The sequence below is a fragment of the Bos grunniens genome, chromosome 24 (assembly GCF_055505025.1).
Source record: "Bos grunniens cultivar Pamir isolate PY7600 chromosome 24, Bosgru_T2T1.0, whole genome shotgun sequence".
NCBI lineage: Eukaryota > Metazoa > Chordata > Mammalia > Artiodactyla > Bovidae > Bos > Bos grunniens.
The window spans coordinates 27,534,384-27,546,475 of NC_141188.1; the positions used below are offsets into that span (position 1 = coordinate 27,534,384).

General features: G+C 41.3%; 1 protein-coding gene across 2 annotated transcripts in view; it reads left to right on the forward strand.

Annotated features, from left to right (window-relative positions):
* LOC147345978 (uncharacterized) overlaps positions 1-4,286 on the forward strand; it is a 302,780-nt gene extending 298,494 nt beyond the window's left edge. For both annotated transcript variants that reach the window (XM_086372889.1, XM_086372892.1), the window contains exon 4: positions 3,306-4,286. The gene's annotated coding sequence lies outside the window, so the exon portion shown is untranslated. The remainder of the gene's footprint in view (positions 1-3,305) is intronic.
* The last annotated feature ends 7,806 nt before the right edge of the window (positions 4,287-12,092 follow it).

Consider the following 12,092-nt stretch of genomic DNA (forward strand, 5'->3'; position numbering starts at 1 on the left):
GATTTCCCAGGCAGAATACTGGAGTGGCTTGCCATTTCCTCCTCCAAGGGATCTTCCCAACCCAGGGATCAAACTTGCCTCTCCTACATTGCAGGCAGATTCTTTGCTGCTGAACCATCAGGGAAGACCTTTCTAGACAGTGGTCATTGTAAAGGCTTGCCCTTTGCAGTTGACTTTCCTTAACCTCAGTTGTTTTTTGTTTTGTTTTTTTTTTTTGAGTGATATTTTTATTTATTTTGAGCAGAAACTTAAATCAAGATGAGGACCTCAAAACCATCCTCTACGGCAACTTCATCCATTCGCCCCTCCTTTCCTTGAAGCTCGGAAATCACTCTGTATCATTATCTAAATCTAAGAGTTCAACAGTTGGTCTTGCTTCATTGATCAATGAACCTGTGGCTACCCACATGTGCCAGTCAGTGTATGAGACCCTGTCCCAAGAACGCTCTGTAACCCACTGACTGCTGGCTTTCCATCTCTGCTCTGCCACTTTCTACTAGTGTAACATTTGGGGAGTTAATTTGGCTACTGGATTTCTCAGCTTAACCTCTAAGAAAATAATAATAATTATCACATTCGGTGGTTGTGAGAAGAAGTTAATGTCTGTGAAGTGCTCAGAATAGGACCTAGAACATCATATGAGCTATATTAGCAATAGTTATTATTGGAACTTCCTTAACAGTCCAATGGTTAAGACTTCACCCACACTTCCAATTCAGGGGACGCATGTTCAATCCCTAGTCAGGGAACTAAGATCCCTCATGCTGCACAGTGAGGCCAAAAAACGCAAGCTATTACTCTTCTTGATGCAGGGAATACATCTGTTGAGAGACTTCGTGGGAGGCAATGCAACGGTGAGGGATCCCCTCTCCCTACCTTCTGGCATGTGAGCTAGGAGTCTTGACTCCCTTTCCTGGGGATTTGATGCTTGAGCAAGGGAAATAGAGGCTGAGAAGATATTCCTGGCTGTATCAGAGGCTTTGAAAGCCTGTGAGGGTGGCAGTGCTGTGTCCTGTCACTGCAGGGGCCATCCTAGGCAGAGGCATCCTGTAACAGGGTCTTCCCTGTATTTTCTCAGAGTGATGTCTCCCTGGCTCTTCCCAGTTTTCTGAACCTGGTTCATTAGCTTTTGTGCTGATTCTGTCATGTATGTCTTATTACTTCATTAAATTCCTTTTCTGTGATATTAACTGGTGTTCATTTCTCTTGTCTGAAGCCAGGAATCCTGACAGCTTACAGGGATCACTGCTGAATCTTAAAACTTCCTCTTCCCTTGGGAAGACAGCTTTCCTTTGTTATTGTTCAGTCACTCATTTGTGTCCAACTCTTTGCAACCTCATGGACTGAAGCACGCCAGGCTTCTCTGTCCTTCACTATCTCCCGGCGTTTGCTCAAACTCATGCCCATTGAGTCAGTGATGCCATCCAACCATCTCATTCTCTTTCGTCCCCTTCTTCTCCTGACCTCAATCTCTCCCAGCATCAGGGTCTTTTCCAATGAGTCAGCTCTTTACATCAAGTGGCCAAAGTACTGGAGTTTCAGCATCAGTCCTTCCAATGAATATTCAGGGTTGATTTCCTTTAGGACTGATGGGTTTGATCTCCTTGCTGTCCAAAGGACTCTCAAGAGACTTCAGCACCACAGTTCAAAAGCGTCAGGTCTTTGACAGCCTAAATTCATCTCTGAGAAATGAATGTAATGCATGGGACACACTGTATGTTCCACCCTCGATCTCTTGGAACCTCTTGCCTTCTCTTGTTTCTTTCCCAGATCTGCATGTTTCCTGGCTGACTTAATACAGATACAAAGAGCATCTTGCCTCTTGATCGTACAGTTTTTTGCCATGTCCCCTCCATTTCCCCACCACACAGGTTTGAAGTGACTTTAAGTCCTGAATAAATTATTGCTCAGAAAATGTCATTTTAATTTTATAGTATTTAAAACACACTGGCAGGGATTATAAGCAGAATGTAAATATGGATACTTGCATGTTGTACATGGAGGATAATTGGGAGTTTATATCTTATGTTGTTATATTATCTTTAATAGACTTGTAGTTTATAACAGTAGGAGTCATCTTTTTGAAGGAAATTCTCCCAAGAAGCCTAGCAGCTACTTTATTGGAATAATTTCCTAAATAAGTTCCCTAAGAATATTGTTTGACTCTATTTATTAATGCAATTCCACTAAGTTGCTAAGCTAAAACTAGAGTTTAATATTTAATATCCTCAATAAAATAAAAAGAAATCAAATGATTTTTATTAAAATGTTCTCTGTCATACAAATGAAGAGGTCAGAAATGAAAACAAAAACAGAAACTCTGCAACCTTATATCAGGATGCTGTTTGCTGTGAAATGTACTTGCCTTTAGATTTATATATGAATATTTGAGGGATGCCCCCCGTGGCCCAGTGGTAAAGACTTTGCTTTCCAATGCAGGAGGTAGGGGCTCGATTCCTGGTCAGGGAGCTAAGATATCACATGCTTCCCAACTCACAAACCAAAGAGAAACAATGTTGTAACAAATTCAATATTTAATCCAGGTGACTGCAAATTTCACAGATTAAGCAATTCATGTGCAGAAAAGTGTTTTAACTCAAAGTACACAAGCGTAAGAGGCAAACCTACCCTTTAAAAGACTAAATGGCTAAATGACATTACCTATTATGCTGAATGGGGTTTTCCTGGTGGCTCAGACTTTAAAGAATCCACATGCAATTTAGGAGACTCAGGTTTGATCCCTGGGTCCAAAAGATCCCCTGGATGAGAGCATGGCAACCCACTGCGGTATTCTTGCCTGGAGAATTCCATGGACAGAGGAGTCTGGTGGGTTACAGTCCATGGGGTCGCAAAGAGTCAGACATGACTGAAGTGACTTAGCATGAGCGCATAATGCTAAATGAGAGCATTATTCCAGGAGCTCAGCCATGTTTCCGATCCCTCCTCTTCCTTTTTCTTCTATCTTTACTTCTCTCCTTTTTATGCTTGCAAATAATTTATTTACTTATTTGGCTGTGCTGGCATGTGGGATCTTCGATCTTTGTTGCAGCACGTGGGATCATTCGAACTCTTAGTTGCAGCGTGTGGGATCTAGTTCTCTGACCAGGGATGGAACCTGGGCCCCCTGCATTAGAAGCACAGAGGGAACCACCAGGGAAGTCCGCTGCTTGAAAAGAATTTTTAGGACTCTGAACAGACTTTTCGGCAAGGAATTCCAAACTCAGAATACAAAAAAATCTGTTAATTTTTCCTAAAGGAACAAGAGAAATAGTCTATTCATCATACACTCTTTTTCCCCCCTCCAGGGAAACCGCAGCACCAGGGGAAGGGACAAAATCTGTGTGCTGGACGCTGCTGGACTCTGTGGATGCGATGATCAGCAAGACTCCTGAGGCCTTGCCCTGATGGAGGGCACATTCTAATGGAGAAGATAGACAAAGAGATAAGAATAGATGAGATACAGTGTGCAATCGTAATAACTGCTAAGAAGGAAACAAAGAAGGGACTGGCAGAGAAAGTCATTGGGATCATGGGATCTGCTCTCAGGTGGCCAGGAGAAGCTCTCTGAGAGGAAGATATAAGCTGATTCATGGCTTCCCAGGTGGTAAGGAATCCACCTGCAAAGCAGGAGACTCAGGTTGGATTCCTGGGTCAGGAGGATCCCCCAGAGAAGGAAATGGCAACCTGCTCCAGTTTCTTGCTTGGGAAATCCTATAGACAGAGGAGCCTGGCGGGCTACAGTCCATGGGGTCGCAAAAGAGTGGGACACGACTGAGTGACTAAACTACCACCACCATGGAAAGGGGGATGAACCAGGGGTGAACTAACTGCTGAGGAGAAATTCCAGACAGAGGGATAGGGCGTGGCTAAGTCAAGGCAAGAATGATGACTTACCTGTGTGGTCTCATGGGGACCAATTATTTTCTTAACACCTGATCCTGTCATTTTCTTTTTTATTCAACAAAAATTTATTTGTTTCTCTGTGGGAGGCATAATTCTAGCCAAAGGGATTAAACAGTCCCTGAACAGAAAGAATTTATTGTCCAGGAAGGAAAACTTGCCAGTCAACTGGAAATGACTAATCAGAGTAAAAGGAGGCTTTCTATGAGAAGCATACCTAGTACCAATTCACGAGGGGGTAAAGAACCAGGAAAGGTTTGCCTACACAGGTAACGTCCAAGCAGACATAAGAGGAATTATATGTCATTAACGGGGCATGGAAACACAGGGGGTGTGATTGTCTCCTTTCATTGGATTGGAAGAGTTGAATAAATGACTTCAACATCTCTGTGGTTGAATTGTGTTCCCCCCATATTCATATGGGCTTCCCCAGTGACTCAGCAGTAAAGAATCTACCTGCAATGCAGGAGCTGCAGGGAACATGGGTTGATCCCTGGGTCAGGAAGATCCTCTGGAGGAGCACATGGCAAACCACTCCAGTATTCTTACCTGGAGAATCCATGGACAGAGGAGCCTGGTGGGCTACATTCCATAGGGTCACAAAGAGTCGGACATGACTGAAGCGAATTAGCACGCACAGGAATATTTATATGCTGAAGACTGGTACCTCAGAATGTGACCTTATGTGGGATCAGGGTCATAGCATCTGCCCATTAGCTAAAATGAGGCTATTATTATGGGCCCTAATCCAATGTGACTGGTATCTTATAAAAAAAGAGGACATTTGGACACAGGGACACATAAAAAGGGAAGGTAATGTGAAGGGACATGTGAAAAGACAGTCATCTCTAATCCAGGGAGAGAGGACTTGAACAGATCCTTCTCCCTGGAAAAAACACTTTGCTCACATCTTGCGAACAATGAGATTATAAATTTCTGTTGTTTAAGTCACCTGGTTTGTGATATTTTGTTACAGCAGCCCTACTAAGCTAATATAAACATAAACTAGGAAATACCTACATGATTGTCTTAAATGAAAGGAATATACGGAAATGAACACACAGAAAGTATATGTGTTATGCATATGTGCTCATTTGTGTCCAACTCTTTTCAACCTCAGTGGACTGTAGCCCACCAGATTCCTCTGTCCATGGAATTTTCCAGGCAAGAATATTGGAGTAGGTTGCCATTTACTTCTTAAGGGGATCTTCCTGACCCAGGAATTGAACATAAGTCTCTTGAATTTCCTGCACTGGCAGGAAGATTCTTTACCATTGCACCATCTGGGAAGCCACAGAATATATATATATATTCACCTATAACTTGGTGAGCTATCCTAAAATTGCACACATACAAACAAAAATATTACACCTTTGGGAGAAAATATTTGTGAAAGATGTATCTGATAAAAGATTGGCAGCCAAAAATATACAAAGAATGTTTCAAAATTCAGCAGTAAAAAAACAAGTCAACTAAAAAATGGGCCAAAGAACTCAAGTCCTCATCAAATATGATGTGTATGTGTGTGTGTGTGTGTGTGTGTGTGTGTGTGTGTGTTAGTCACTCAGTCCTGTCCAACTCTTTGCAACCCCATGGACTGTAGCCTGCCAGGCTCCTCTGTCCACAGGATTCCCAGGCAAGAATACTGGAATGGGTTGCCATTCCCTTCTCCAGATGATATACAGATGGCAAATAAGCATATGAAAATATGCTTCACATCATGTCATCAGGGAAATGCAAACTGAAATAACAATGAGATACCTCTGCACACCTATGGCACCCCACTCCAGTACTCTTGCCTGCAAAATCCCATGCACAGAGGATTCTGGAGGGCTGCAGTCCATGGGGCCGCTGAGGGTTGGACACGACTTAGCGACTTCACTTTCACTTTTCACTTTCATGCATTGGAGAAGGAAATGGCAACCCACTCCAGTGTTCTTGCCTGGAGAATCCCAGGGACAGAGGAGCCTTGTGGGCTGCTGTCTATGGGTCGCACAGAGTTGGACACGACTGAAGTGACTTAGCAGCAGCAGCAGCATACCTATTAGAATGGCTAAAACCTGGAACACTGACACCACTAAATGCTGACAAGGATGTGGAATAAAAGGAAAACAAAATGATACAGTTGTTTTAAAGGCAGCTTAACAGTTTCTTTCCCAGTTGGCCCAGCTGTAAAGAACAGTCTGCCAAAGCAGGAGACACAGGTTCGATCCCTGTGTCAGGAAGATCCCCTGGAGAATAAAATGGCAACCCACTCCAGTATTCTTGCCTGGAAAATCTCCTGGACAGAGGAGCCTGGCAGGCTACAGTCCATAGCATTGCACAGAGTCTGACGCAACTAAAGTGACTGAGCATGCATAAATGTTCTTGTCTGGAAAATCCCTTGGACAAAGGAACCTGGTGGGGTACAATCCATGGGTTGCAAACAGTCTGACACAACTGAGTGACTAAACAACAACAACGAGCATACTCATATGATCCAGCAATTGTATCTCTGTATTTACCTAAGAGAACTGAAAATTTATCTCCACCCAAAAACCTGCACACAGATGTGTATTGCATTTTTATTCACCATTGCCAAAACTTAGAAGAAACCAAGATGTCCTTCAGCAGTCGAATGGACTCACAAATTGCAATACACTCAGACAATGGACTATTAATTAGTACTATAAAGAAATGAGCTGTCAAGTCATGAAGACAATGAAGAAACTTAAACGTATATTACTAAATGAAAGAAGCCAATTTGCAAAGGTTCCATACTGTGTAATTCCAACTATATGACATTCTGGAAAAGGCAAAATTGTGGAGACAGTAAAATGATCAGTGGTCCGCAAAGGTTGGGGTGGGGAAGAAGGATGAATAGGTGGAACACAGCCTAATTTTAGGGTAGGTAAACTATTCTGTACAACACTGTAATGGAGGCTACATACACATTCACCAAACCCATACAGTATATACCCAGAAATAAACTCTAATGTGAACTCTGGACATTGGATAACAATGATCTATCAGTATTCCCTCAGTTGTAATAAATGTTCCATTCTGGTGGGGATGTTGCAAATAGGGGAAGCTACTATGTGTGGGGGTAGGAGGTATGTGGGAACTCTTTGTCCTTTCCTCTCAGTGTTGTTGTGACCCTAAACCTACTCTAAAAATAAGGTTGGGGCTTCCCTGGTGGTCCAGTGGTTAAGACTCCACATTTCTAATGCACAGGGTGTAGGTTCAAGCCCTGACTGTAGAACTGCTGCTGCTGCTGCTGCTGCTGCTGCTAAGTCGCTTCAGTCGTGTCCGACTCTGTGCGACCCCATAGACGGCAGCCCACCAGGCTCCCCCGTCCCTGGGATTCTCCAGGCAAGAACAGTGGAGTGGGTTGCCATTTCCTTCTCCAGTGCATGAAAGTTAAAAGTGAAAGTGAAGTTGCTCAGTCGTGTCCGACTCTTAGCGACCCCATGGACTGCAGCCTACCAGGCTCCTCCGTTCATGGGATTTTGCAGGCAAGAGTACTGGATTGGGGTGCCATTGCCTTCTCCGGACTGTAGAACTAGGATCCCACATTTCACACAACCAAAAAAACTTTTTAAAAAAGATTTACTTTAAAAAATGCTGTACTTTGTTTCATAGAGCCCTTTAATTAGAATATATGAAAGCAAGCTAAATCTTCCTAATTTGGTAAATACAAAGCATGACATTTCTCTTGACTTTTCAAAGAAAATCTTTATAGGTTAAATCTGCAGCTTTGTATCTTGTTCTTGATAATTACATTAGTTCTATGTTTTATTGCATAAGTAACACTTGGGATTCATAACCAGTCTAAACTGGAAATTTTAAAGAAACATATTTTTTTTTTAAAGAAAGTTTTCTCCAATAATATTGATCTTAGCCCTGAGTCACTTTTTATTTATTTTAATGTTCATTGGACCTTATTAAAATTAAAGAAGAACATTTTCTCTACAAGGCTGAGTAATGAAAATAAAGAGAAAATTCTTAAATAGCAAGCAGATATTTGTATACATAGGGTAGTGTGTGTGTGTGCATGCACGCTTGGTCATGTCTGACTCTGCAACCCTATAGACTGTAGCCTGCCAGTCTCCTCTGTCCGTGGAATTTCTCAGGCAAGAATACTGGAGTGAGTTGCTATGTATGCTCTGGTTTAAATTGTTTGGGGAATGAGTGAGATGTCCTCAGAGATTTTAAATACTCAGAATATGCATGGAAGTAAATCCACTTTTTCTTCCTCTCTACCTTCCTTTTCTCTATTTAAAAATTAATACATGAAATGACAAGAGGAAGAAATAGACTCATTTCTTGTAGTCATCAAAACACGTAGAAGTGCCCCAAATTTGCTACCTTTTATTTTAAATTTCTAAAGATATCCACAGATTGGATGAAAGGCATTTCTTGTGAAAAGTTTGTTAGTTCTTGTTAGGGGAGGATTCTCTTAGCTTATTTAGATTGGCCAGTGGTCCTCACTCTAGGCAGCACATTCAAATCACCTGGAAGGATATCTTTGGTTTCTTTGTTTATTTAAGTATCTGAGCTCAAATCCCAGAGATTTGGATTTAATTGGCCTGGGGTGGGGCCCAGACATCAGTAATTTTTTTTTTTTTTTGACTTTATAACTGGTGGCAGTTGAGAACCCCTGACCTAAGCAGTGTTTCTCCTCCTTGGCTAATCATCAGAATCACCAGGGCAACTATTAAAAATGTAGCTTCCTTGGTCACTCCCTCAAGAATCTGATTCCTTAAGTCTGAAGTGGACCAAAGGAATCTGTGCTTTTAACAAGCACCCTGGGTGTTTTGATAATCAGCCAAGTTTGAGAAACACAGGAGAAGTCCAATAAAAATGCTTAACAAGCTCAACTGGTCTGTTTTTTGTCTGATGACAAAATTCCCTCCAATCCATCTTACTGCTGCCTCTCATTGAAAAAACAAAGTTTTTCTTTTAAAATCTTCTACCTTTTCCTTGCATATGTGTTTGTGCATGTGTATTTGGTTTAACTAACCATCCATCCCTTTCAGAGCATTCAAGGACCAATTCGCCATGTTCATTTTATGCACACACAGTCACAGATGCCCACAACATAAATAAAACCAAATAGCGGCAAAATATTTGTGTATTTTTAATCACTCTAAACACTGGGAAGAGTTTTTTAAATGATATTTTTCTTTAGGGAAAATTGCTTTTCAATCAGATGCTACTTTCTTCACTGACTGAATCACCATGTTCTATCCACATGAATTTACAGAATGCATACAATCAAGCACTTTCCTTCAATTTCCTTCAAGTCCCCCCTGTCAGAACACCTCGTCCTCATCCTCCTTTGGGAGGTAATACCTGGTGTCTCATCTGGTAAGGAATCTCCCACCAGTGCAGGAGACCTGGATTCAGTCCCTGGGTTGGGAAGATCCCCTGGAGAAGGGAATGGCAACCCATTCCAGTATTCTGGCCTGGAGAATTCGATGAACAGAGGAGCCTGGCAAGCTGCAGTCCATGGAATCACAGAGAAATCGACTAACACTTTCATCACTAACTGGGGTTGGGAAGGAAGCTCCATTCTGCTGACTAGACTTTTCAAGTGACTCTGCCCAGTGAGATTCTGCAAAAGGTGTTTCTTGTTAGACAGGTGCCTTTCAGCCAGGACTCAAATTGCAACTAAGTTTCTAGGGTGGGGTGAGAAGGAAGGAATTCCATCTGTATTTTCACAGTTTAAATGTTATAAGCAGCATTCTAATTTACAGTATCTATTAAGCACATTTGTACTTCTTAAATCAACATGGAGTTCTAGAAGTATGGATTTCACACAGAAAGACTTCTTTGGAACTTGTATTCAGGAAATAAACCTCAAGTTTATTGAGGTTTCAAGCTTGCTGCTTCAAACATACTAGAATTTCCAGATTTAACAAACAAAAATGAACAGAACAGCATCATCACCAATGAAAATAATGACAAAATAAAGGGGCAAGAACTCACAGAGTTTCTTTCTCTATTTTCCTTTTTTGCTGAACTCTTTGCTTTTACCTGCAGCTGTTTTTCACTTGAATCTTCAGGCCTTCTGTAGTTAGATTTTTTACTTAGACACCAACATGTTTATTTTGTTTTAATTCTTTACAAGAAAGTGAAACATATTGATACATTTTCTTTCACTTTTCCCCCCCTCACAATCGGAAATAGAGTAAGACTGTCCTAGTCTAAAAAAAAAAAAACAAATAGAATAAATAATCAGTTATCCCTGGAAGAAACACAAGCTGGAATCAAGATTGCCAGGAGAAATATCAATAACCTCAGATATGCAGATGACACCACCCTTATGGCAGAAAGTGAAGAGGAACTCAAAAGCCTCTTGATGAAAGTGAAAGAAGAGAGTGAAAAAGTTGGCTTAAAACTCAACAATCAGAAAACTAAGATCATGGCATCTGGTCCCATCCTATTTCATGGGAAATAGATGGGGAAACAGTGGAAACAGTGTCAGACTTTATTTTTGGGGGCTCCAAAATCACTGCAGATGGTGACTGCAGCCATGAAATTAAAAGACGCTTACTCCTTGGAAGGAAAGTTATGACCAACCTAGATAGCATATTCAAAAGCAGAGACATTACTTTGCCAACAAAGGTCCATCTAGTCAAGGCTATGGTTTTTCCTGTGGTCATGTATGGATGTGAGAGTTGGACTGTGAAGAATGCTGAGTGCCGAAGAATTGATGCTTTTGAACTGTGGTGTTGGAGAAGACTCTTGAGAGTCCCTTGGACTGCAAGGAGATCCAACCAGTCCATTCTGAAGGAGGTCAGCCCTGGGATTTCTTTGGAGGGAATGATGCTGAAGCTGAAACTCCAGTACTTTGGCCATCTCATGTGAAGAGTTGACTCATTGGAGAAGACTCTGATGCTGGGAGGGATTGGGGGCAGGAGGAGAAGGGGACAACAGAGGATGAGATGGCTGGATGGCATCACTGACTCGATGGATGTAAGTCTGAGTGTACTCTGGGAGTTGGTGATGGACAGGGAGGCCTGGCATGCTGCGATTCATGGGGTCGAAAAGAGTCGGACACGACTGAGTGACTGAACTGAACTGAACTGATCCCAGTTGGTTGTTTAACAACCAATTCTCCAGAAAAATATATCTTTGAAAAAATGTTCTGATTTAGCGCCTATGATGTTTGCCATGGGGTAAATACTCCCACATTGTTGATTTCAAGCTACCAACGTGATTCTCTGAGGGCAGATTTTGGAAGAGATGTGCATAGTTGGGTATAAAGAACCAGGACACGCGCCTTCCATGCATCCCTGGCGGTAACGTTATGAGCATTTATTCATTTAATTTAATCCATTATAACCTAATAAAGTGGAAGAAGAAACTTAAAATCAATTGAGTCTGGGTTTTGGTCTAGCCACTTACTAGCCATGTGAACTCAGGCAAGGAACTTCATTCTCTCTGATCCTGAGTCCTTCTGACTAATGTATTTAAAGTTTTCTCTATAACCATCTCCTTCTGAATGTTATCTGCTTCTCAGCATGTTCCAAAACAAGTGTAAAGTATGTCATGTTGCTAGCATGTACTTTGAAATGACGTAATGAAAATGGCACTTCTACTGCAATTTAATCATGGGAAAAATATCAGACAAATCCCGTACGACACACAGTCTCTGACCAGTACTCTTTAAAACTGTCAAGGTCATTGAAAGCAAGGACAATGTAAGAGACTACTACAGTCAAGAAGAACGTAAGAAGACGTACTTACTGAATATTATATGATATAACATCAGCCTCCTGATGGGAGGCTGGAGCAGAAAAAGGAAGCAAAATAAAAGCTAAAGAAAAATCTGAATAAAGTATGGACTTTAGTTAATAATAATATATCAATCTTGGCTCACCAATTATAAGAAATGTAGCACAATAATGTAAGATAGTAGTAGGAGAAAGTGAGTGTAGAGTGTCTAGGAACTCTGTACTCTTCTTGAAAATTTTCTAGAAGATTGAAACTGTTCTAAAACATATCAACATGAACAACAACAAAAAAATTCAAGTGTAAGATTTTCCCCATGGGATAAATATTTGGAAAAACTATTATATAATATCACCACTGAATCCTCTCTTCTATAGGATGGAAATTCCCAGTTTTTTTTAATGATCCTTTACGTGTTACATCTTCAAGTTCCTCCAACCTGGGAGTTTCTCATCACTTCCTGAATAAGCGTT